This window comes from Pongo abelii, chromosome X (assembly GCF_028885655.2).
Source record: "Pongo abelii isolate AG06213 chromosome X, NHGRI_mPonAbe1-v2.0_pri, whole genome shotgun sequence".
Lineage (NCBI taxonomy): Eukaryota > Metazoa > Chordata > Mammalia > Primates > Hominidae > Pongo > Pongo abelii.
In genome coordinates, this window is record NC_072008.2 from 134,262,272 (window position 1) to 134,288,221 (window position 25,950).

At 33.9% G+C, this 25,950-nt stretch overlaps 1 long non-coding RNA gene across 1 annotated transcript in view; it reads right to left on the reverse strand.

Moving 5' to 3' along the window:
• Positions 1–25,950, reverse strand: part of LOC129053040 (uncharacterized) — a 620,941-nt gene that overhangs the window by 16,521 nt on the left and 578,470 nt on the right. The window contains exons 12-14 of the long non-coding RNA XR_010139049.1: positions 22,154–22,211; positions 5,810–5,914; positions 3,858–3,886 (exon numbers count right to left, since the gene is read on the reverse strand). This is a non-coding gene — a long non-coding RNA (uncharacterized LOC129053040). The remainder of the gene's footprint in view (positions 1–3,857; positions 3,887–5,809; positions 5,915–22,153; positions 22,212–25,950) is intronic.

The window sequence follows — 25,950 nt, forward strand, 5'->3', positions numbered from 1 at the left end:
TTTCAGTTCTATAGTTATTTTTACAGTGTTAGAAGTATAGTTATAATGTTAGTGTTATAGTTACCAGGTTATTTCTGTAGTTATAGGTATGGTGCTATTTTTATAGTAATCACGTTGTAGTTATAGTGATAGTTATGGTGCTAACTTTAACTATAGCACTATACTGTAACTTTAGCACTACAAGTATAGGACTATAAGTCTCTAATCATAACATTAAAACTGTTTTAGTGTTCAAGTTATACATTATTTTGAAAATAATAATAATAATAGTGTTATACTGATAATGTTATAGTCAGAGAGTTATATTTATGGAGATTTAGGTATATTTTATAGCAGCAGTGATAATTCTATAATAAAAGTTATAGTGAAATGATTATAGTTATACCAGTGTGGCCATGAACTAGTGATACAGTGCTACTGTTACAGTTAAAACTTTGTAGTGTTATAGTTATAATTATGGTGTTATATTAATAGTCATACATATTGTATTATAGTGTTATAGTGGAGGAATCATAGTCATAATGTTATATTTTTACGATTATTATAATTATAAAGTTTATTTGTATTTGTAGTGTTATACTTTTGGAGTCAAAATTTATAAAAAATAAAAATTAAAAATATATAGTAATAGTGATAGTATATTAGTGATAGTGTTATGTTATAGTGATAGAGGTATTGGTATAGTTATAGTGCATTGGTTATAGTATTATAATAGCAGTATCACTATAGTTACAGAGCTGTAGTTATGGAATCAAAGTGATAGTTATAATGTTATAGTTCCAGTTATAAGTCATAGTTCTAGTGATATTCTTAGTTATAGTTATTCTTATCAAGTTATTATGGAGCTAGTGTTATTTTATTCATATAGTACTATAGCTATAGTATGGTGATAGAGTTATAGTGAAATAGTTATGTTTATAGTACATTAGTTATATTTGTAGTGCCAAGGTCATAATTGTGGTGATACATTTATTATTAGCATATACTGTTAGTAATATACAGTTAGTGTTATACCTATAGTTATAGTGTTATACAGTGTGATTTATATGTTATTTAACCTATGGAAAATAGGAAAAGATTGGTCAACAGATATAAAATTAAAGCTAGGTAGGAGGAATAAGTTCTAGTGTTATTTAGCACTGTAGGCTAAATATGGTTAAAAATAATTTATTTTATATAGTCTAAAAGCTAGAAGACAGAATTTGAACATCCGTAATGCAAAGAAAAGATAAATGTTTGAGGTGACGTACATGCAATTGCCCTGATTTAATTACTATATATTATATGTATTGAAATAACACTCTGTATGCTATAAATATGTACAGTTATCAAATCTCAAGTAAATATAAAAGTAAATATAGGAAACGTGTTGTCTGTACTAATCACAAAAATTGCTGTAACTATATGATTACAACACTATAGCTGTATATTTATTCATAACGTTAGCTATAACTATTACTCAATTACTATAACACTATATAACATTTCTACAACATAAAAATATAACTCTATAACTTTAATCATTACTCTATTATTTTAACCATAAATTTAAATCTGTAACTCTAACCCCACTCTAACTATATAACTCAACACTGTAACTGCTACTTGGACTCTCTAACTCAAACATGCCAAGTGTTACTCTGTATAACTAGATATATATATCTTACTTGATAACTCTATTTTTAATTTTCAACTTTAAATCTATATAACTATAATATTACACACAATAAATATATTTGTATATACATGTATGTATACATATATAGACAGACATAGAATCATAATGTTAAAATACATTTTCTCATTGAAAGATACAAGAATTAGGGGTCCTTAGAAAAATGACTTATTCCAGTTTGGAACAAGTAATATTCAATATGAACCTGGAAGATGTTGTCATACCAAATAAGATAATGTCAAACACTACTTGAATCTAATGAAGCTTTAGCACTTACATATAATTTATAGAAAACATAGATAGAGATACAAGTCAAACACCATATTAAAGAAGTAAACAGACTTACTGAAAAGGTTGGACATTCTACAGAATGATTAATGTTCCTTCCACTAGCTAACTGCATAAAAACAAAATTAAGTGGATGCTGCTCTAGACTGACCAAGAGATAAAAGACACAATTATGTACGCTGTATAAAGCTAATTTGAATTTTGATCCAAACAAATAAAATGCAAAAATACTACTTTAAGAATATTTTGGAAATTTTAATATGGTCTGGGTATCAGATAAAACAAGAAATAATTGTCAAATTGTTAGGCGTTACAATGGACATAAAGGTTATATAAATATGATTTTACATTTCTAGAGACATTTAGCAAAATCTGTAGGATGGAAATTGTGTCAGGAATGGGGGGGGAGTGAAGATTGTTAATGGGTACAAAAGGTAGTTTGAAAAAAATGAATAATACCTAGTATTTGATAGCACAACAGGGTGACTATAGTCAAAATAATTTAATTGTACCTTTTAAGGTAATTAAAATAGAATAATTGGATGGCTTGTAACACAAAGGATAAATGCTTGAGGGGACGGATACCCTATTCTCCATGATGTGCTTATTTCACATTGCATGCCTGTATCACAACATCTCATTTACCCCCCTAATTGTATATACCTACTACATAGTCACAAAAATTAAATATTTTAAATTAAAAAAAAAGAAAAAATGTCTTCAGGAAAGAAGAGCAAAATAATCATCATAATAATTAGTTAATGACTTGGCAAAATCTTAATAATCTGACAATGTGGTTGATAGCACTATGGGATTCATCATACTGTTCTACAAGATTGTGTAGGTTTGAAATGATTTATAATTAAAAATTTTTGGAAACATAATATGAGGGTATTATGAACAACTTAATAAGTACATATTTGAATTTTTATCGTGAGGGTAATGTCTAAATATAATAAATAATCACAACAGACTTCCTCAGAGTGTACTTCTCCTGTTTGATCCAATTTGTATCGAAGATGAGTCTTAGACATCATCTGATGCTCAAGGAGTTTATTCTGGCAATGCTCTTATAAGATGGATGGTGGAGATGGGCTGTTGTCACAGGCCAGGTGCAATCAGAGGGCCAAATGACAGACTGACTGGGAGGGTCACTGTTTGGAGATCATCCTCAGAATTGGGGGAATTCTTTCCTTTTTCTTCTACCTATTATTTAGTCCAGGTCAGTTACCAGGAGTTTCTTTAATAAAAGGAATTAAGCTGTTCTTATAAGGGTAAGCTTTGTTTTAAGGTTTAGGAAAGTTGTATTTGTGTTGAGGTGGTCTTATCTCCTGAAGTCTCTGGACTAGGTTGCATTACATTGCTAAGTTACACACGGTGTCAGTCTTGTGAGACTTGTGTCGGCTTTTTGGCTATCATTAATTTTATAGCTACAATATGTCTTATAGTGTATTACACAGACTCATGAAGAAATATGAAGCCTGAACAATTCCTTAAAGGGCAGAGCAATAGTCAAACTAGACTTCAGGCTTAGTTGTCTTCACCAGTGAATTCTACCAATAATATAGGAAGCACATAATTATAGCCTTAAAAAAATTTTCCTGCAGATTAGATGTATAGGGACTATACTCCAAATTGCTTATAAACTAGCATAACATTACTACTAAGAATCATCAAAGACATTAAAAGATAGAAAAATTTCAGGCAAATCTCATATATTGACACATTGGTGGACAAACTATCCAAAGCTAAAATATAAACAAAATAAACTCAGCAATACATACAAAAGAACAAAGCTGAGTTGCAATCATGAATATAACTTTGGTTTAATGTTAGAAATTCAATTAATATAAAATGTTATAGAAAGAAAAGTAGTTAAAATATATAATCTTACCTGGCAATTTGAAAAATGCCTTTGATAAGCTAAAACGATAAGAAAACATTGTTCACGTGATAAAGGGTAGCTATGTAAAATACACAACAATCATACATAAAAGTGTGTCATTAATAGTGTTAACTTTAGTGTTAATAAGCAAGGGAAGGATGTCTGCTATGGCTGAGTGTATTCAACATTCTATATAAGTTTCAAAGCACTGCCAGTGCACCAAGACAAGGTAAGAAGAAAAGAGTATCTGTATTAGACAGGAAGAAAAAAATCTATATGTAAATGAAAATAATTTTTTCACAGAGAAAATACACAACAAGATACATAATAACTGTGTAAATAATGAGAGCTTTAAAATGTGCTGGATGGAAAATCAATATACAGAGAAACTGCATGTTAATATATCAGCAATAAGTAGTTAAAAACATTTCTAAATAATACAATTTTAATAACATCATAATTTATCAGTAGTAATTCTAAAGCTATAGTTATCAAGACAATGAAGTATTATAGCTAAGTAATTTCATCAAAAGCACAGAATTGGGAATCCAAACACACACATACACAGAATAAATTAAGAGGCAGCATTGCAGATCAATGGTGAAAGGATGTATTTGTCATTAAATGGTACATGAATGATTAGGTATCCATATTCAAGAAAAAAATTAAATTGGTACGTACATCACGCTATATCTCTCAATGTTTAAAAATATTGGATTGAAAATATAAATATGTAAGTCAAAAGTGTGACTAAAACTCTGACCACATTTTAAAGCCTGACATTATTAAGGGTTGATAAAAATAAAGAACAACCGAAAATTTCATTTTTAGCTGTGCAAATGCAAATTGGTAAAATTATTGAGAAACTGTTTTGCTTTATCTGCTGAAGTTTAATAAGTTCAAATACATCTGTACTGTTACCAAAGTTCTACTTATTATGTGAAGAATCATATTTATAAATTAGCTAGATTTAAACTTTCCACAATGTATATATACTTCAAAACATAATGTTATACACCATAAATACGTAACATTATATCTGCCGATTTAAAATAAATAAATGAATAAACACAATTCCATTCATTAATCTAGGGGTGGGTTACGTGTGTTTGTGATTATTCTTAAAATGTACATATATATTTTGTGTACTCTATTTCATATAAACTATATCTCATAATATTAAAAAGTTCAAGCCTTTTTAATCATTAGTTTAAAATCTTTTAGTAAAGAAGGAACCACATTCAGAAAATTTAATGATAAATATAGTAGACATATAAGGAACAATCAATTCTGATTTTGCACAAAATATCACCATGTATAGGAAAACACAGAATAATCTCCAATTAAATGAAAAGAAAACTAACTAGAGAACTTTTTGAATATGATAATATATGCAAAAAAATTATAATCACTTTTAATCAATAAAAATGAAAAGTCTCTTGTTATAACTTCTTTTTAACATTACAGTGAAAATCATGATCAATGGAAACAGTCTAGAAAAAATAAAAATATGCAAATGAATCAAAAAAGAAAAGGAAAAATTATCATTTTTCCCAGATAATAACATAATATCTACAGAAAACTTACAATATACAGTAAAAGTTTTCAGCTTCAAAAGTTGTTTAGAAAGTGTTTTAGATACACGTCAAAATCCAAAAATCAACTGCATTTCCATATCAACAAATAGTTATAAATGCAATTTTACATAGGTACATTATAACAGCATTAAAATATTAAGTACTGTTACAGAATGAAAGTGTGAGTCTCTCAAAACTGTATATGTTGATGCCCTAACTCCCAATGTAACAGTATTTGGAGATGTTAGTGTAGGAGGCAATTAGGATTAGATTACAACGTGAGAGTGGGGCCCTCATAATCATCTTATTGGTCTTGTAAGTAGAGGATCACTGTCTCTCTCCCTCTCTCTCTCTCTCTCTCTCTCTCTCTCTCTCTCTCTGTACCTTATGAAGACAAAGCAAGAAGGCAGTCATTGGCAAACCAAGATGAGAGTTCTCACCGGAACCAACCATGCTGGCATTGTACTCTCAAATGTCCAGCCTCCAGAACTGTGAGAAAATAAAATAAATTTCTGTTGTTTAAGCCACTCAGTCTATAGTATTTTGTTATGGTAGCTGAAGCAGACTAATATAAATAGGTTCTAAAGTTATATTTTTAAGACACTGTAGATAATCTAAATCCATAAATGTACCATATTCATGGAAGAATAGAAAGACACCATTTATCTCATAATTGATCTGCAGAAATAATATTTTTCCAACTCAACTCTTGACATGAGTTCCCTTTCAATTTTTCATGGAAAAATTAAGTAAATTCTAATGTCTATATTAAGAACAAGAGTTCAATAATAGTCAAGAGATATACAAAGAAAAGAGACAAAGAAACAGGACTTGCTTTCAATACTTTTTACGACATTACACCAATTGAGACATTGTAATATTGTTTAAGAGATATACAAATTTATTATTAATACATGGCGAGTCAAAACAGACCTACAAATATTTAGAAACTTAATGTGACACAGACAACATTACAGATAATTTTTTTGAAAATAGACTATATAGGTGACAGACACAGCTTATCAAGAAAATCATTTATCCTTTTCATTTGACACACAGTAGACTACATTTCTCAGGATCTTCTTACATTTGATGTAATGATGTTATTGAGGTTATAGCCAATGAAAAAGAAATGAAAGTGAGTTGTGCCATGTCTAATCCTGGCCAACAAAATTTTCCTTGCTTCAATGTTTTTTCATATCAAATACTTGATGCAGAAAAACACATCAAATTGGAAGACACATGTTAAAGATTGCAGTGATGCAATATAAAACAAATCTGATTAAATGAGATCACCAATATTGGACTGTTATATGAACAATATATATTTTATTGTAAAAAGCCACTGATAATTTTAGGTTTGTTTGTTAAAGCATATTGTGTAAAAAGTAAAATCGATCCATATCTAGTATCATTCATGAAATGTAATTTCAGATGGATTAAGGAGATAAAGGCAAATAGTAAAACTATAAAATATTTAGAAATAAATATAAAAAAATCCTGTATGGAATCAAGTAAGAAACGTATTTTTTAAACAAGATATTTAAAGTGCAAATCAGAAAGGAAAATGAACACATAAAGTAAAAAAAAATCTTCCCACTCAAAAACACTATAGGCATTTCCCGTCTAGATAAAATGGCCATGTATCTATTTTTACCTGCTCGTTTATGCTAAACACAACAGTAAACTCTAGAAATAGCATAAGAGACAACCAAAAGAAAATTCTGCAAAATGTTAAATAAAAATATTATTTAGAATCTCATGACTGGAAGAACAGTATAGCTGCAGGGCGTATTGCATCTCGTCACTCAACAAAGGAAGACAATTCAGACGTAGTGTTTCTCTATCCACACTTTAGCAATAAAAAGCCACTGAGGTGTGTTCATTCTTTTCCTAGATTTAACAGGAGTGCCTCCAACATCAGGAAGAAAAACACCAGCAGAAAGCACCAGCAAGGGGTGACAATTAAGAACCTTGTCAGAAATAAACAGCCAAGGGAGGTACTCTCCTTTCTTGCTGGTCCTGGGAATTTGGATTTTCACTCAAATAATTCAAAGCAGGTAGAGCCAGGAAAGGAGACTGAGCAACAGAAGGTCTGAGAAACCTTTTTTACCCCATGGTCCAAGACTCTTTTCCTCACCAGGAAATACTGAAAAGCACAATAACTGAAATAAAAATGTGCTGGGTGGTCTCAATAGCACCATGAGAAGGTAATTAGATAGAATACTTGAATTTGAAAATTAAAAAAAATTATTGCTCCTACCTGAAAAAGAGAGGATACTTACTAGGGGAAAAAATAAACAGAGCCTTAGACTTATGGGACAATAACAAAAGATTCAATACTTATGTCATCAGAGTTCAAGATGGAGAGGAGAGAGAATAAAGTTTAAAAACTATTTGAGGAAACAACAAATGAAAACTTCCCACATATGGAGAATGATTTTCTCTTTGATCTATTGATCCAAGAGAAAATCAAATTTCAAACAGAATAAACCCAAATCAATTTACACCAAACAAACATAATTAAACTTTTGAAAAGTAAAGACAATGAAAAAAACTTTAAAAGCAGCCAGGAAGCAATGAGATATTACTGATATGAGCCTATCAATTTGAACGATAGCAGATTCATCATCTGTAATTATGGAGGCCAGAGGAAGTGGGACAATAATTACCAAATGCTGAAAGAAAAAAAAAGTCAACTGTAAATACTACATCTGGTTAAACTAAACTTTGAGAATAAGGGAAAATAGAATCAAACTAAGAAAAACTGAAAGAATTTGTAGCTATCAGGCCTACCCTTAAATAATGGCTAAAGGAAGTTCTTTAAAACTAAAGGAAATGATGAAGTCCTGGAGCATCAGGAAGGAAGATACAAGGGAAGGAGCTAAAATACGGGTACATCAAATAGACTTTCCATTTCCTCATGAATTTTTAAAATAATTTTGATGATTGAAACACAAATTAAAATACTATATGATACCCAAGACAATGACAAGAATAAATCCAATCCAAATCAATAAATTAATACAATAAATAAATGCTCTGGAAAACAGAGCAACACCTAAAAATATAAAAATTAAAAAATGAAGAAAGTGAAAAGATGGAAAAAGATATTATGCAGAAATTAATGAAACAAACATGAATGGCCATATTAATATCAGATAGAGCAAACATCAGAACACAGAATATTACCAGGGACAAAGAGGAATATTAAATAATGATAAAAGAATCAACCCATCAGAAAAATGTAATAATCCTAAATGTGTACAAATCAACCCATAAAGCCTCAAAATATATGATACACGAAGGAAGAAATAGACAAATCCACAATTTATAGTTGTGGACTACAAAATCCTCTCTCAGCAACTGATAGAACTATTAGGCAGAAAATCAGCTGTTATAGAAAATCTGATTGAAACCATCAACCAACAGGATCTAATTGTTATATAGAGGGCATTCCAAAGGACAACACTAGAATGCATAGTTTTTCAAGCATTCATGGGACACTGACCAAGACTGACCATAATCTGGGCTGTGAAATCAACATCAACAAATTTTAAAATATTGAAACTATACAGAGGATGTTAACTGATCATTAGGGAATCAAACTAGAAATCAATAATAGAAAAACAATAGAAAAATATCAAAGTACTTGGAAATTAAACAGCATACTTTAAAATACCATAATTCTAAGAGGAAGTCCAATTTACAAAAACAGAACTTAATAAAAAGGAAAATAAATTATATCTAAATATGAGGGAGGAAGAAGATAAAGTAGTGCTGATGGGAAAATTTAGATAAATAATGTACACATTTAAGGACCAGAATCAGTACTGAAAAGGGGAGTATTACTACAAAGTCTGCAACCATAAAAATGATAATAAGTGACTACTTTAAACAAATTTACACTCATGTTTTTAACAACTTCGAAGAAATAAACTAATTCCTTAAAAATCACAAACTAACAAAACTCAACCAAGATTAATAGATAATATCACAATATAACCAATTTAAAAACTTTCTCATTTAAAAGTTTCTGACAAAGATATTTTAAAAGCAAAATTGTTTGACTACAAAATTTTACTAAAACAAAGAATTATTACTAAGTTTACACACATTTTCCAGGAAATAGATGAATAGTGAATACCTTTCAACTCATTTTATGAAGCCAGTATTACCCCATAACTGACATTAGACAAAGAGTATAAAAAAAGAAAACTACAGACCAATATCCCTCATGAGCTTACACATGAAAATCTTCAACATGATATGAATCCACTAAATTCAGCAATGTATACACCATGGCCAGAAAGATTTATTCCAGGTATGCAGGGCTATTTTAAAATTAAAAAAGTAATAATTGTAATCCACTATATCAATAGGCTAGATGAGAAAAATAATATAAGTATTTCAATAAATTACCAAAACATTTAACAAAATCAAACACACATTCATGATGTTAAACCTCATAAGGTTAGGATAAAAGGAATTACTTCAGTGTGATAAAGAGAATCTACAAAAAAACCTACAATTAAAGACATATGCAAATATGAAAGACTGAATGTTTTCCTCTTAAGATTATGAATGAGGCAATGATGTCTGTTTTCACCACTCTTATTCCACACACTGCTGAGAATTTTACCCACTGCAATAATTCAAGAAAAACAAGGTATACAGATTAGAAGGGATGAAATAAAACTATCACCATTTGCAAATGACGTGATTGTCCCATAGAAAATACCAAAATACTTATTTAAAAACCACTAAAGATAAAAGGTGATTTTGGAAATGTCCCAGGATATGACACAAACACATAAAAGTTCATCATATTTCTATATATGAATAATACACATGAAAACTCTGAAATTAGAATACCATTCACAACTATTCCAAAGAACGTGAGATATGAGATACTTAGGTAAACACTTAACAAATCTTGTACTAAATCTTTACTCTCAATTTTTGTAATAATGAGGATAAAAAATTCAGATTCTAAATAAATGGACAGACACACTGTGTTCATGGATTGAAAGACTCAACGTAGATGACAATTTGCCCCAAATTTTTCTATAGGTTAAAAGCACTTCCTATAAAAAGAAAAAACTTAGCTAAGATTTTGTAGACATAAACAAGCTTTTCCTAAAATTTTAATAAATAGTCACAAGCCCTAGAATAGATGCAACAATTATTACAATAAAGACTAACATGGGAAGAATCACTCAGCATGAATCTGTTTTGATATATATCTACAGTAATCAAGACAGTTTGGTTTTAGTTTAGACACAAACACATAGGTAAGTGCAACAGAATGGAGAACCCAGAAATAAGAATATAGAAATATGCTCAACTGATTTTTTACAATAGTATATAGTGTATATACTTGTATTAGTTCATTCTCACATTGCTATAAGGAAACACCTGAGACTGGGGAATTTATAGAGAAAAGAGGTTTAATTGGCTCATGGTTCTGCAGGCTGTATAGGAAGCAGGATGCTGTCATCTGCTTGGGTTCTGGGGAGGCCTCAGAAAAATTTCAGTCATGACAGAAGCCAAAGGGGAGAGAGGGAAGGTCACATGGCCAGAATGGGAGCATGAGAACAAGGGGGGAGTTATCTTGTGATAACTCACTCACTATCGTGAGGACAGTACCAAGGGGGATGCTGCTAAACCATTCATGAGAAATCCACCCCCATGATCTAATCACCTCCCATCAGGCTGCACCTCCAAAACCGAGGATTACATTTCATTATGAGATTTCAGCAGGGACACACATCAAAACGATACCAATACTATAATAATATATATAACAATGTAATTAGAAAATTACCAAAAGACATGAACAGATAGACATTTTACTGAAGATGACAAGCAGCTTTCAAATAAACACATGAGAAATTGTTGTACATCATTAATAAACATGGAATCAAAATTAAAACTACAATGAGACATCACTACCAATCTACAATGCCTAATTTTTTTATAATTGACAGTATAAATGCTGGTGAGGATGCAGAGAAGGTAAATTGCTGGGAAAGTGATATGGTATAGTGTACTCTGCAAAATAGTTTTGCAGCTTTTTATAAAACAAAATATGTAATTGCTGTACAACGCAGCAATTGAACTTCTGGCACCTATCCCAGAAAAATGAAAACATATGTTTACAAAAAAAGCCTGCACAGAAATGTTTATAGGATTTATATTCCTAATATCCAAAAACTGAAATCAGTCCAAATGTCTTTCAACAGATGAATGGTTAAACAAACTCTGATAAATCCACATCATGTAATACTACTCTGTAATAAAAAAGGAACAGAGGATTTATACATACAACATGGATTAATTTTGAGGAAATTATGCTAAGTGAAATAAGTCAATCCCAAATGTCATATACTGTGCAATTCCATTTATGTTACATTTTTGAATTTATAAAATTTTTTAAATGAAGGAAAAATAAGAAGTTGCCAAGGGTTAGGAATGGGGTGGGGAGGAAACAGTGGTTGTGATTATAAGTGGGCATCACAAAAGATCATTGTGGTGTTTGAACTGTTTGGTATCTTCACTGTGTTGGTAGACATACAAATGTGCACTTTCGAAAAAAAAATAGAAGATAATAATCCCCTCACACACATATACTCACAAACACAGATTAGTACATGCAAAACAAGAAAGCTGATAAAGTCAGCAGATTGTATTAATAAAAACATTACTTTTTTGTGATACTATACTATAATTTGGCAAAATATTACCATTAGAGAAAATTTGAAGAAAGGAACAAGGGATGTATGTATTATCTCCTGCAAGTGTAACTGACTTCACAATGATCTCAATACAATTTTCACTAAAAATATACACTATAGATCCCATCATTCTACTTGGGATGCAAAAGCCTGAAAACGTAGTAACTAATAATAATCTACCAAATCATAATAACTTTTTTTTTATTATACATTAAGTTTTAGGGTACATGTGCACAATGTGCAGGTTAGTTACATATGTATACATGTGCCATGCTGGTGTGCTGCACCCATTAACTCACCATTTAGCATTAGGTATATGTCCTAATGCTATCCCTCCCCACTCCCCCCACCCCAGAGTGTGATGTTCCCCTTCCTGTGTCCATGTGTTCTCATTGTTCAATTCCCATCTATGAGTGAGAACATGCGGTGTTTGGTTTTTTGTCCTTGCAATAGTTTACTGAGAATGATGATTTCCAATTTCATCCATGTCCCTACAAAGGACATGAACTCATCATTTTTTATGGCTGCATAGTATTCCATGGTGTATATGTGCCACGTTTTCTTAATCCAGTCTATCATTGTTGGACATTTGGGTTGGTTCCAAGTCTTTGCTATTGTGAATAGTGCTGCAATAAACATACGTGTGCATGTGTCTTTATAGCAGCATGATTTATAGTCCTTTGGGTTTATACCCAGTAATAGGATGACAGGGTCAAATGGTATTTCTAGTTCTAGATCCCTGAGGAATCGCCACAGTGACTTCCACAATGGTTGAACTAGTTTACAGTCCCACCAACAGTGTAAAAGTGTTCCTATTTCTCCACATCCTCTCCAGCACCTGTTGTTTCCTGACTTTTTAATGATCGCCATTCTAACTGGTGTGAGATGGTATCTCATTGTGGTTTTGATTTGCATTTCTCTGATGGCCAGTGATGATGAGCATTTTTTCATGTGTCTGTTGGCTGCATAAATGTCTTCTTTTGAGAAGTGTCTGTTCACATCCTTTGCCCACTTTTTGATGGGGTTGTTTGTTTTTTTCTTGTAAATTTGTTGGAGTTCATTGTAGATTTTGGATATTAGCCCTTTGTCAGATGAGTAGGTTGTGAAAATTTTCTCCCATTTTGTGGGTTTCCTGTTCACTCTGATGGTAGTTTTTTTTTGCTGTGCAGAAGCTCTTTAGTTTAATGAGATCCCATTTGTCAATTTTGGCTTTTGTTGCCATTGCTTTTGGTGTTTTAGACATGAAGTCCTTGCCTATGCCTATGTCCTGAATGGTAATGCCTAGGTTTTCTTCTAGGGTTTTTATGGTTTTAGGTGTAACGTTTAAGTCTTTAATCCATCTTGAATTAATTTTTATATAACCTTATACCAAATCATAATAACTTTTGAAACCATTAGAAGCTTTTCTCACAGCACATGTTATGGACTAAATCTTTTTGTCCCCCCAAAAGTCAGGTGTTGAAATGTTAACCCCTAATATGATGGTATTTGGAGATGAGGCCTTTGGGAGGTAATTAGGTCATGAGTGTAGAGCCCTCACGAATGGTTTTGGTACCCTTATAACAGAAGACATGAGAAAGATGTCTTTTCTCTCCACCAGGTGGGGATACAACAATAAGACAACAATCCACAATCCAGGAAGAGTATCCTCATCACAAACCAGATGTGCATATAATTTGATCTTAAAATTCCCAGCCTCTGGAACTGTGAGAAATAAATATTTGTTGTTTAAGCCTCTCAGTCTATGGTATTCTGTCATAGCACCCCAAACTGATTAATACCTAACTAGCAAAGGCATTAGAAGAGACAAAGATTTTCAAAGATCATGTAGATGTGACCACAGGCTATCTGGAGAAGAGTATCAGAGGAACACAAGGCCACCACAGAAGGGCTAAGAAGATTTCAGCTAAAATATTCAATAATTTGCTAAGGAATAGGTTAAAACTATTAAGAAAATGAACAACATCTAGAAGTCAGACACAAGAAGAGTTCACAATGCACATTATAATCTGAAAATGAGAAAAATCAGAGGTATATTGGTTGTGCAGGCCTGGGAGAGGACAGCAGATACCAATCTCTCTTTTCTATGGAACAAAAGCATTACAATACTTGGGGAATGTTAGCAAACCTTTTCACTACTAAAGAACTGGTGAAGATCCATAGCAGCAGGAAAAGAGAACAACAACAAAAACAAACCCTACAACCTTTGAGGCAGGTGAGAGAACTTTCTGACCCTGACAATTAGAAATCTACTGTGGATGGAGGAGGAGCAGGAACACTAAAGCATCCTCATCCTCAAAACCCTGGAACACAGGGCCTGCTTAAGACTCAGCCTGATTCAGGAAACAGAGAACGACAACCCCACACCACCATCTAAATAGGTTAGCAAAAGTCACGTTACTGGTAACAGATGTCTACCACTAAGTATATACAAGAGTATGAAGAGAAATTCTCTGTGAGAATTTCCTACAAGTCTATGAATTTCTAAATGATTTCATAGCAGATTTAGCTATGACACAGATATCAGAACTATTAGATAGGTAATTGAAATTAATACTATTAATACATTTAAAAAGTCTCTAATGGAAAAGGTAAATAAGCAAGATCAGGTAGGTAATATATTAATCCAGGTTAGCATCTGAATTCTAAGAGTTGATGAGTTTGAAGTATGCAAATTTTTGTTCTTGTTGTAAGATCAGGAGCAATGCCCTTTCAGTTCTCTGTGTCTAATGGGAAAACAGAAGTTCTTATCTTCTAAGAGACATTTTCACTGGATACAGAATATTAGTTCAACATTGTTTTTTTCATTCTGAACTTCAAAGACGTTAATCAAGCATCATCTGCCTTGCATAGTTTTGGAGAAAAACTCTGTGCTACTTTTCCTCTCCCTTCTTGTGTATATAATGTGTATTTTTCTCTGTCTTTGATATTTTTCTTTATCTTTGCTTTACAAAAGTGTGAATGAGATGTGTTAAGGTTTATATATTGTGGTACTTTCATGGTTTTGTATTCTCTCACAATCTTGGATGCATTGTTTGATATATTTTATCACTTTTGGAAAATTCTTGACCAATATCTCTTCAAATAATTTTTCTGTCCTGTTTTCTTCCTCTTCTCTTTTGGAGTTATAACTGCATAGATACTAGACAATTTAAATTGTTTCTCTTCATTTAATTTCAGGTTTATCTATTTTTTCTTGGTTGCGTCTTATTTGCTGATGAACCCAACAAAGCCACAATTTATCTCTGTTGCTCTGTATTGTATTTCTAGCACTTCCATTTTTTTCCTTTTTTTAGCCTCTATTTCTATGTTGAAGTCTTCCATCTCTTCATGCATAGCTGCCTTTTTATTAGAGGCTTTATCATATCAATCATAGCTATTTCCCTGTATATTAGTTCCAGCATCTAAGTTATAACTAAATCTGATTTTGTTAATTACTTGGTTTTCTGGCAGTGAGTTTTTTGGTTTGCTTTTTTCTGTGACCAGTAATATTTGGCTGAGAGCCAGACATTGTGTTGAATATGGTAGAGACATAAATAAATGGTATTTATGGTTGGTAATTGGAAGTTTCTTATTCTGCTAGATCTTTCTTATTGACAGCTGAGTAAATATATCTATGATTTGAACTGGGTGTGTGTTTTGTTATAAATATGGTTTCCATCATTGCACTAATAATTTTGAATTCCACTAGCATTACCTTGTGCTTAAGTAGGTGTTTAGCTGCCGGCACTATGTTTGCAACATTTCTATTCTACCATCATCTTCACAGTTTAACATCTCTTAGTTCCTGTTAGACACAGAGAACTGAAAGGACATTGCTCCTGATCTTATAATAAGAACAAAAATTGGACATACTTCAAACTCATTAACTCTTAGAATCCAGATGCTAACCTGGATTAATATATTACCTACCTGATCTTGCTTATTTACCTTTTCCATTAGAGATTTTTTAAATGTATTAATAGTATTAATTTCAATTACCTATGTAATAGTTCCAATATCTGTGTCATAGCTAAGTCTGCTATGAAATCATTTAGAAATTCATAGACTTGTATGAACCTCCCCAGAAAACTTGGGTTTCAGGATAAATGGACATCCTAAAATCTGGAGAGAGAAAGTTGTCTTCAGTGAGACATAAGATTATTTGGTCACATTGAGTGGAAACTTCTGGATACAATATAAACTGGTAGAAAACTTGAACTAGATATTTTGATGAATACTAGAGGCCAAATGTAGGCTAACAAATATGAAATATCTGGAGGTAACATTTATAAGAATAATCACATCTTCTTGCTGGAATGTCTTCCAATGAGACCACTAGACTCTTAAATAGCAGGAAGAATCCAAACAAAGCTTCCTTTGTTGGTGCCAGCTGAGGGACAAAAGCTAAATATGCACAGACCTCTTACCATATTTCCTTTATGGAGCAAAAGGCTTAGTCTGTATAGAAAAGACTATCAAGACACATAGTTTAAGGACTCTAGTGAAATCTCATCACAGCTAGGAGAAAGAACAAGAAGACACCAGTAACTCATTTTCTTTATATCCTCTAAGTAATAAAAGCCTTAATCTTTAGGAGTAGACCCTCAAAACCGTATCTTGAAGCCTCTAGTGTTTACCTACTGTAACTCAAGAAAGGTAATAGGATGGGAGAAGAAGGTCCAACTCTGGAGAAGAGTAGAAACCCCTGTAAATATCACACTTTTAAGATACAGGTCCATAATATCTTCCAAGCACTAAGGTGTAATTACAACATCAGACAATGTCCCCACCATCTACCACCATGCTAACAAAATTTGAGTAAAAATAACAGTGGAATATGATTTTGAGAGCGTGTTAGTCTGTTGCCATGCTTCTAATTAAGACATGCCTGAGACTGGGTAATTTATAAAGGAAAGAGGTTTAACGGACTCACAATTCCACATGGCTGGGGAGGTTTCACACTCAGGTTGGAAGGCAAAGGAGAAGCAAAGTCATATCTTACATGGTGGCAGGCAAGAAGGCTTGTGCAGGGGAATTCTCATTTATAAAACCAAAAGATCCCATGAGACTTACTACAATGAGAACAGTATGGGAGCAACCAACGCCATGATTCAGTTATCTCCACCTGGCCCCACCCTTGACACATGAGGGTTACTAAAATTCTAGGTGAGATTTGGGTGGGGACACAGCCAAACCATATTATTCCACCCCTGACTCCTCCCAAATTTCATGTCCTCACATTTCAAAATCAATCACACTCTTCCAACAGTCCCCCAAAGTCTTAACTCATTTAAGCATTAACTCAAAAGTCCAGAGTCCAAAGTCTTGTCTGAGACAAGGCAAGTCCATTCGACCTTTGAGCCTGTAAAATCAAAAGCAAGTTAGTTACTTCCTAAATACAATGGGTGTACAGGCATTGGATAAATACATCCATTCCAAATGGGAGAAATTGGCCAAAAGGAAGGAGCTACAAGCCCCATGCAAGTCTGAAATACAATGGGGCAGTCAAATATTAAAGCTCTGAAATCATCTCCTTTGACTCCATATCTCACATCCAGGTCACGCTGATGCAAGAGGTGGGTTCCTATGGCCTTGGGCAGCTCTGCTCCTTTGGCATTGTGGGTATATCTCCCCTCCTGGTTGCTTTTATGGGCTGGTGTTGAGTATTTGCAGCTTTTCCAGGCACACAGTGTATGCTGTTGGTGGATCTACCATTCTGAGGTCTGGAGGATGGTGGCCTTCTTCTCACAGTTCCATGAGCCAATGCCGTAGTGGGAAGTCTGTGTAGGGGCTCCCACCCCACATTTCCCTTCTGCACTGCTCTACCAGGGGTTCTCCATGAGGGCTCCAACACTGCAGCAAACTTCTTCCTGGTCATCCAGGCATTTCCATAAATCCTCTGAAATCTTGGCAGAGGTTTCCAAACCTCAATTCTTGACTTCTGTGCACCTGCACTCCCAACACCATGTGGAAGCCACCAAGACTTGGGGCTTGCACCCTCTGAAGAAACAGCCTTAACTCTACATTGGCTCCTTTTAGCTACAGCTGGGATGCAGGGTGCCAAGTTCCAAGACTACATAAAGCAGCTAGGCCTTGGGCCCAGCCCACAAAACAATTTTTTCCTCCTAGATTGCTGGGCCTGTGATGGGACGGGAGGCCGTGAAGACCTCTCACATGCCCTGGAGACATTTTCCCCGTTGTCTTGGCAATTAACATTTGGCTCCTCATTACTTATGCAAATTTCTGCAGCTCGCTTGAATTTCTCCTCAGAAAATGGGTTTTACTTTTCTATAGCATCACCAGGCTGCAAATTTTTTGAACTTTTATTCCCTGCTTTCCTGTTAAACGTTAAGTTCCAATTCCAAACCATATCTTTGTGAATGAATAAAATTGAATGCTTTTAACAGCACCCAAGTCACATCTTGAATGCTTTGCTGCTTAGAAATTCCTTCTGCCAGATGCCCTAAATAATCTCTCAAGTTTGAAGTTCCACAACTCTCTTGTGCAGGGGCAAAATGCTGCCAGTGTCTTTGCTAAAATACAGAAAAAATCACCTTTATTCCAGTTCTCAACAAGTTCTTCATCTCCATCTGAGACCACCTGGATCTGGACTTCATTGTCAATATCACTATCAGCATTTTGGTCAAAAGCATTCAACAAGCCTCTAGGAAGTTCCAAACTTTCCCACATCTTCCTGTCCTCTTCACAGCCCTCCAATCTGTTCCAATCTCTGCCTGTTATCCAGCTCCAAAGTTGCTTCCACATTTTGGGGTATCTTTATAGCAGTGCCTGTCAACTGAGAGAGACTAGAAACAATGAAATCCAATGTATTTGAAATGAATCATGTGACTAGTCATCTTTTTAAACCAAATTTGCAATATCTTTCATTAGGCAGTAAGTTGTCTGATTAATATCTGTAATCAGTTTAGTGAGAGATCTCAACTCATTAGCATACTATCTCATAGGTATACCCCAAATTTATACTAAATTTGGGGTATACCTATGAGATAGTTTTATTTTTTTTCCAAGAAGTATGATAAGCTGTTTTCAGTTCAATTCCTGCTTTCTTTCTCGGTACTGGTGTTCCTTCACATCTCAGTTAAGTTTTATATTTTTCACTCATTTTTAGATAAGAAAGTAGTTCTCATTTCGGTTCTTTAGTCTTGTGTTATTGATACTAATATCTAATCCACTGTTTATTTCCAAGTCCTTCTACTTTTTGCACACTGCCACCCTCCCACTTACCCCAAGATAATGGATAATGCCAGGAGGGATGGAGAGATCTTATCTTTTCCAAATCCCCTCTCATTTCCTGATATTGCTTTTCAGTACTGGAGTAGAGAACAGGGATTTTTTTTTTAAAATAATGCAGTCCTCTGAGGTACCTGCTCTAACAAGGTAGCCGTCATAGCCTTACTCAACAAAAATGTCACTGTAGGTTGTTGTCAAAGGTTTGATATGGGCTAGAAACTGGCATCTCACAATGAAAATGTTCTCTTGTGAAATCTAGTTAAATTTGGCAACATTGTTCAGTGTTTCTCTGATATATGCACTTTGCTCCATACTGTAATATTTCCTCCAAGCCTACAGGTGCCAAACTCATCTTATGCTGTGTGATTCATATTTCAGATAGTAATAAGTTTAGGTTTCATCCTCCAAACCTTTCAAAAATGAGTAATATGAGGGTGTGTCTCTTCACATTTTTCCTCATGATTGGCCCTCATGCCATCTCTCTAATGCTATTTCCTCTTTTGATAATGCTATATGGTTCATCAAATCTACAGGCTGTGGAGACATTCAACTGGGAATTGGAATGTTTGCCTCCCCTTTTTTTTTCTTTTCTTTTTTTTTTTTTTGTGAGCAACAAGGCTATTTATTTCACCTGGGTGCAGGCAGGCTGAGTCTGAAAAGAGAGTCAGCAAAGGGAGATAGGGCTGGGGCCGTTTTATAGGATTTGGGTAGGTAAAGGAAAATTACAGTCAAAGGGGGTTGTTCTCTGGCAGGCAGGGGTGGGGAGGTCAGAAGGTGCTCAGTAGTGGAGCTTTTGAGCCAGGATGAGCCAGGAAAAGGAATTTCACAAGGTAATGTCATCAGTTAAGGCAGGAACAGGCCATTTTCACTTCTTTTGTGGTGGAATGTCATCAGTTAAGGCAGGAACTGGCCATCTGGATGTGTATGTGCAGGTCACAGGGAATATGATGGCTCAGCTTTGGCTCAGAGGCCTGACATTCCTGTCTTCTTATATTAATAAGAAAAATAAAACAAAATAGTGTCGAAGTGTTAGGGCGGTGAAAATTTTGGGGGTTGGTGTGGAGAGATAATGGGCAGTGTTTCTCAGGGCTGCTTCAAGCGGGATTAGGGGCGGCATGGGAACCTAGAGTGGGAGAGATTAAGCTGAAGGAAGATTTTGTGGTAAGGGGTGATATTGTGGGGTTGTTAGAAGAAACATTTGTTGTATAGAATTCTTGGTGATATGGTTTTGTGTGAATTGAAAAACTAAACGGAATAAGACAAGGAGAAAAACAGGTATTAAAGGACTAAGAATTGGGAGGACCTAGGACATCTAACTAGAGAGTGCCTAAGGAGGTTCAGCATAGCCCTGCCAGCAAAGATTATTTATTTACTTTAAGAGGGAGTTAAGAGTGGTGGTTTGGGGATAACACCAGGAGATATCAGCTGTTATGGCTTGGAGAAACAGTGAAAACCGGCAGTGCAAATAAGAGCAGGGCATTTATGAGTAGTTGAGAACAGTGAATAGGAGTATGACTAGACAGAAGATAGTAGGGATGACAAGTTTTTTGGGGTGCAGTCCAAGTTGGTCTGGTGTCTGGAATGAGGCTGGGGCCTAATAAAAAGGAGCATCTATACAGGAGCTTAAATGGGCTGTACCTTGTAGCATTCCGAGGACAGGCCTGAATTATGAGAAGGGCAAGTGGTAAAAGTATTGTTCAGTCCATTTTAAGTTGGTGACTGAGCTTGGTGAGGTATGTTTTTAAAAGACCATTAGTTCACTGAATACTAAGAGCCTGAGAAACTGCTTGGGTGATTTGACTAATAAAGGCCGGTCCATTATCAGACTGTATAGAGGTGGGAAGGCCAAACAAAGGAATTATGTCTGACAGAAGGGAAGAAATGACCGTGGTAGCCTTCTTAGACCTTGTGGGAAAGGCTTCTACCTATCCAGTGAAAGTATCTACCTAGACCAAGGGGTATTTTAGTTTCCTGACTCGGGGCATGTTGAGTAAAGCCAATTTGCCAGTACTGGGCAGGAGAAAATCCTCAAGCTTGATGTGTAGGGAAGGGAGGGGGCCTGAATAATCCCTGAGGAGTAGTAGAATAGCAGATGGAACACTGAGAAGTGATTAAACAACTTGACCTTACTGTTTTGCCTAGCTTTCAAGTCTGCCTCCCCTCTTTTCAAGCACCGCATTTCATGAGTGATTTTCTCTCTCAGCTTCTGAGAGAAAAATCATATAAGAGCTGACTCCTGTTGTCTACTGATATGGTTTGGCTCTCTGTCCCCACCCAAATCTCATCTTGTAGCTCACATAATTCCCAGGTGTTGTGAGAGGGACCTGGTGGGAGATGATTGAATCATGGAGGCAGGTCTTTCCTGTGCTCTTCTCATGATAGTGAATATCTCATGACATCTGATGGCTTTGAAAGTGGGAGTTTGCCTGCACAAGCTCTCTCTTTGCCTGCTGCCATTCACGTAAGACGTGACTTGCCCCTCCTTGCCTTCTGCCACGATTATCAGGCTTCCCCAGCCCCACGGAATAAGTCCAATTAGACCTCTTTCTTTTGTAAATTGCCCAGTCTCAGATTGTCTTTATCAGCAGCGTGAAAATAAATTAATACATCTATTATGCATCATTTTGCCTCGACAAATGCTATTTTATCGATTTTCATGTTAGAGGATTGAGGGGAGCAGGAGAATACAGTGGAGTCAATCAAAACACTTCTATGTAAATTTAAATTTAGTAAATTCAACATTTAGATATGGTCTTACCAGAAAGCAGAGACATAAATAAAGGTACTCCACAGTGTTTAGAAAGGTGTAACAAAATCTGAAAGAACAAAGCAAACCTTTCTCAGAAAAAAGTGTCTTTTAAACATTTTAGTGTTCGATATATTTTAAAGACGCCCTATCATGAAATCCAATCTAGTTTTACAGTTGTAGAACCTTGATGGTTCCAGCATCTTCTGAAGAGCTTTTCCGCTACTCCATTGCATACCGTTTTTAGTGTTTAGCTATCTCCCCTGAAAAACTGTGCACTCTAAAATAATGTAAAATAATATAACTTCTATTTCTGTATATTCAGCTGCAAACACAAGGTCAAAACATTCGTGGTTCTTATGAAACATTTGTTGAATAAATGTTTTAAAATTCCATATTAAATCTTCAGTAATAGGGATTAGCTTTATATCATCTTCTTTATCCCTTTAGTTACAATGCTGTATGCACACCATGATTAACTCTTAGGTTAGGAGTTAGGATATTTAAAATACAAAATGCTTTTTAAGAATGAAATGGAAAGCATTATTGATCAATATAATTAACATTTATAGATTTTTATTAAGTAATGAGCACTGTTGACCAGGCATTTCAAGAAGACTCTCAGATTAGAATCACAATCATATAGAAATAGAACAGTCACATTAGTGGTAAATATAAAGTATTTAATATGTTTTTCATCCTACAAAAATGAGCAACATAGAGTAAGTATTTAATTACACTGCTTTCTGTAATTCAATTAGAATTTTAGCATAATGCAGCATCTATTTTTGAATTTCAACCTAATAAGCCAAACTTCAATTTCATTACCTCAGCATATTTTTCCTCAGGTTCTGCATATATCTCTCCTTTATTTTTAAATCTGAATATCGATTTAAATGTTAAAATCATGCACATATATTTAGAAACAGTGTGGTACATTAATCTTTCCATTATCATGATTTCCACAGGACTAGGGACTCCAGAATGACTGAGAAGGTACATGTCTCAATGAGTAATGAACCATGGTTACATATGAAGTTATGTAGCTTTCCCTGAAGTGTCATAAGATTCCATTAAAACATCATTAAAGCATTATATTATGTTACCCTTCCAAAGACAATGTAGGCAATGTTACAGTAACTTATGGTTATGTTACATTAACTTATGGTTAACTTTAACAAATAGAAAAGGTCAGATAAGACCATTAATGGAGCCATTATGGTCGTGGCTCCAAATGTTGTCATGTGAGACATTGGTTATTTCAAATCATCAATGGCTTTATGTATATATATACATAAAAATTAAGGCATCTCATTACATAAAGAGAAAAGACAAAGAATGACCTTTTGCTTTCTGTAACAATTTACTGGGAGTATTATTACTGTAATGATACATTTTATTGAGTTGCACTTACATCTTTTACAAAGTGCTTTTATCTATTTCTGGTTTCCTTACAACAATCTCATAAGAACTCTAATGCATATTTATCACATAATCAATAAGAATCTAATGAGTATCTGCTGTGTACCCAGCATTGTGCTAGGTACTCTGAATGTTATAAAGAAGTATAAATATAACTCTACAATTCATAATAACAGAAGACAGTCATTTAAGTGATGTTTTGTAACCAGTACCCCATTTTCAACTACACCTAGGTTTAACTATGACCCAGTTGGGACCACTTTTGCTTCTGGACTATAAGAGCAAACCATCTTTCATGTAAGTTTCTAAACTGTTGTAGGGGAGGCAAACTTTTACATCTACTCTCATAGGTTCCCCCAGCTGGACCTAAGAAATTAACATAAGACAGATTAGCAGGAGAAAGCAAACCAATTTAATACAAAAGTAGTCATAAGTAAATAAAAACGCAAAGAAGTGGCACCAAATGCCTTTATATTAGGTTGAACAAAGAGAGACAATTCCGAAAAAGCAATTAAATTATGTGCTGAGGCCAAAGGAAGATAATAACTATTTTAACAAGTCCTGTTTGTACAGAATTGTCTAGGCTATGAGTCCCCATTGAAGAATGCTTCATTTTTCCTAATACAGGGAGGGCATCTTTCATATGGGAATTTGTATCTCCTGTTTTCAGGAAGTAAACGGGAGAGCAGAAAGACCTTGCATCTGCTATTTTTCAAGTATCTTCAGCTCAGAATAATCCTTATACCAAGTTTTATACATTGGCATGGCATATTCTGCCACCCCTCACTGTATACTTTTTAGGGTAAAGCCATAATTATACTCCTGGAGTAATTCAACATATTTATCTCTCTCTCTCTCTCTTTCTCTCTCTCCCTCCAATAAACACAAATGCAAACACACACTCACACCCACACTTAGTAGTTAAGTTAAAAAAATAGCATACAAAATATAAGAGATTATAATGGTTCAATGTAGAAAGAAACCATAGATATATATTAAGATGTATGTGTATATATATATATATATATTTTTTTTTTTTCTGGAATGAAACATACCTATCTAAAAGTACATTCAAAGGAACATAATTAAAATACAAAATGTGTAGGTACTGTAGTTAATATATTCAAGTTTCAATGTTTTGGATATTTACTATATATTATACCTCAGAATAATACTACTAATATATAATGATTTCTAAAATATGTTTAAATATTTTAATTCAACAAATTTTTAATCTTAGTGGAAATAAACAGATGCCTTAAACAGCTAATACCTCCTTAACAAACTCACTTAAAATAATCATAAACTTTATTGATTTAAACGTTAAATTAGTTAAGGAGAAAGGGTATCCTCCAGGTCTATCATGATAACGACATGACAGAGTAGACTAAAAATAGACAACAAGAAAGAATCACTTAAATACAGAGTTAATATGCACATTGCAACATAGTTGTAACTACGATGAAGAAATAGGCATCATTTTACCCTAAAACTTTACAAACACTAATATTTTTAAATTATGGTGTTGGCTGTTGAGATGTTTCTTCATTTTTTCATAAATTTCTTTTAATGCCTCCTACCATCTTTAAGGGGATGAATTTGTCACAGAATTAATTGTTGAATTTCAATGCCAACCTCGCTTTTTTGTACAAATGGCAACTTAGGTAATTATGCAATAGGCTGTAACTAACTGAAATATGTATATTGCCCATTTGTCCCACTGCTCTTCATATTTGCTGCAAGACTGTTAATGCTCACAACAGTGCAGTAATTGAATTCTAGAACATTAGCTACATTATTGTTATGATCATAAACTTCCATAAAATAGAAGTCCATGAAATAAAATCCCAAACTCTGAGTTTATATAGCAATACTACATCTTGTTCTCTTTTCTGTGCCTTCTACCTCAAAAAGCTTACAATGATGTTGCTCACACCGCATAAAAAATTCCATTGAAACTCTTTATTCTTTAATTTTATGGAAGCTTTCAAATATTGCTGCTAATGAAATCAGTGCTAGATCAATTTTCCTATTTCTCTTTCCTATGTCACTTCCTGAAACCAAGTCCTTGTATGTCTACCCACTAATCTCCAATTTGTAGACTTAATCACACTATAATTCCTGAGATAACTCTGACTCCCTAATAACTCCTGTGGTAGTTTAGTCTACAGTATGACATATGTATGTGTGCTTTGCACCATTTTGCCATAATATTGTTCATTTGTTCTCAAGTCAAAAGGTACCAGTCCTTCAAAATGAGCCAGCACATCTGAAATTACTGGGGTAAAGATTTATTTAAATAAATGGTGCAGAGACGAGTGAGTCCACATGTAACAATATACACAATAATGAAATTGAAATGTAGAAATCTGTATGTAAAAACATTT